The sequence below is a fragment of the Microtus pennsylvanicus genome, unplaced genomic scaffold (genome assembly GCF_037038515.1).
Source record: "Microtus pennsylvanicus isolate mMicPen1 unplaced genomic scaffold, mMicPen1.hap1 Scaffold_273, whole genome shotgun sequence".
In the NCBI taxonomy this organism is placed as follows: Eukaryota; Metazoa; Chordata; class Mammalia; order Rodentia; family Cricetidae; genus Microtus; species Microtus pennsylvanicus.
Window position 1 is genome coordinate 31,843 of NW_027460915.1, and position 2,856 is coordinate 34,698.

A 2,856-nucleotide genomic window follows, 5' to 3' on the forward strand; every position below is an offset into this window, starting at 1 on the left:
CTGGTTTTGTCATGGAATATCTTGTTTTGTCCTTCTATGGTGATTGAATGTTTTGCTGGGTATAGTAGTCTGGGCTGGCATCCCTGGTCTCTTAATGTCTGCATAATGCTTGACCACGACCTTCTGGCTTTTATTGTCTCCAATGAGAGGTCAGCCAAGCAACATATAAAGGTAGACCTATCAGAATTATATCTCACCCAGTCTTGATGTAGGGGAGGAGCTTGGTCCTACCTCAGCCTGATTTGTCATGCTTTGTTCATGTCCATGGAAAGCCTGCTCCTTCCTGAAAGTAGACAGAGGAGGGGTGGATGGGGAGAGAGGTAGATGAAAAGGGGGCAGGAAAGGGAAGAGAGTATGGAGGAGAAACTGTGTTTTGGAGGGAAAATAAATTTAAAAAAATAATAATATATCATAGGGATGAACCTGACCTAGAAACAAATATTCATTCCTCATTCTTTCCAAGTCTTTATTAATTATTTTCCTATAAAAACTGTTCATCATAATACCAATGATTTCAGCTGTGGCTGGGATATGAGTCACACCATTTAATTATTAAGTCAGTCTTGTTGAAGACTCTATAGCAGGTATCCATGAAGTAAATTCTAGACATGTGATATCTTGTTCTTAAACTTTGTTTATTCATCTTGTAAAGTTCAGGTTTTGTTTACTATATAGATATAGATATGGGTATTAATATAGATAGATATCAATGTCTATATACATATAAACCCCTCTCTGTATATAGATACATAGATATGACTGTACATACATGCATATGTACATACACACACACACACACACACACACACACACATATATATATATATATATATATATATATATATATATATATATACACACCACACACATACAGTTGCTGGATCCACATGAAAATGACTAAATACCCAACATTATCTCTGACCCATGTAACATATAGCACACACCATAATATACTCATATTGACAAGAATAAGAATGATAGAAAATGACATTTATTTACAGCCACTATGCGTCAGATAGTAGGTTAAACTTGCACTTAATTCTCATCCTGCAATAAAAATATTCTTAATACCTCTATTATATATGTGCCAACTTAAATATGTCATAGCCTTATGAGGGAATAACCAATCTCAAATCTTAAAGTCCTTTAAACCATGATCTAAACTGCTGACCCAGACAATTCAGAGTTCTTTTTAGACACTGTATACAAGAGAGACAGTGATATTAAACCTCTTGGGTATACTTAATAAAGTTCAGATTTGTGCTGCCTTCTACAAGTCTATGTTCTAGAGACGGAATCCCCAAGCAACTGCTTCGAGAAGTGATCCAGTTCTGTAAGATAAAGTTTTTGGTGGCTTGTTTTTGGTGGGCTTATATGTTCAAATACTCAGTTTCCAGTTTATGAAACATTTAAGAAGTGTGAAATTCTTGGAGGAAGTGTGTGCCATTTGGGGCAAATTCTGAGGATTTTAAGTATGTGTTTCTCTGTTTTTTGCCTGTGGTTTTGATATTTGGGCTCTTGGTTGAATTTGTACTAATGCCTTCACTCGGTTTTCATGGAATCTGTCACTCCAAAAACATTAAACACTTTCTAATGTGTCTTGTTCATTGTGTTTTGCCACAGTAATAGAACATATTAAAATACAGGGCTTAATTTCTTGATGATTTCTTCCTAATGAGATAAGAACTCCAATGATATTAAAATACGAGGACCCAGTAGTGCATAGAACACGAATTCAACTGTGTTAAGGAATGGAAAGCAGATTAGCTTCTACAGATATATCTCAATAGTTCTAGTTCTCCACAAGAAGAAAGTAAAAGCATTTTCTCATTAGCCCAGCTAGAAGCAGTAACCCATATATTTGAATTGAAAATAACAAGAGCTGTGAGTGAGGTTTTTGTTTTCTGATAGTTCTTCTATTGCTAATTTTAACAAAACATTTAGTAGTGACTCGGCAAATGATTTTAATTTAGGCTGTAATATGCATATGTGTGGAACATCGATTGGCAAGAATGAGTGCAAAACTTAAAATTCAGTCTGTGTTCATTCTTGTCACTTTTTCCCCAGTCACCATTCTAATTTTATAGCTGTATAATGTTTTGGCAGATTCTAGTACGTTATTATTTTGACAATAATACTAAGACTTTATTATGCATTTTTGCTGCTGATCTGAAACACTTTATACACAAGACAAGTTTCTCTGGGCTAACTGGCTACACTGCCTTGAGGTCTGGTGGTCAGACCTTGCATAGATCTGTTACCCATAAAATTTCCCAGCACTGTGGAATCTCCTTCCCGCTCGAAACTCTGCATTACGCAAATGAATTAAATGCTATGTAAGACCAGAAATTCCACCTAAAGTTTGAATGAAGCTCTTTGGCCACCTTCCAAAAACATTAACAAGTTAAGAATTTATTTTTAAGGCTTGTTTTCATTGTATATTTTGTCTCATTCTTTTTAAATGATATTTTTATAATACTTTAAGAAATACATTATATGTTTACTAAAAATCTCTTTATTGATACTTCAAAACCATCAATACAATCAATCCTTAGAGACAACTTATATCTAATTATGACTGATTACTTGTCTAATGCATGCAATGATCTACACGATCATATACTGCAAATATCTCCCTGATCCATGTGTCTTACTGTCCTCATTAAAAGTATCTATGTTGAAAGCAATCTATCCTTCTCAGAACATTAGTGAAAACAGCAACAGAGTGAACCGTTATTAGAGGTTTAAAATAGAATTACATAAAATTTAACATGAGAGCAATATAACTTGGCTTTTTGAAAGATTTATAACACACCCTTGCCACACAAATGTGTACGTTTAATACAAGTAGATGTC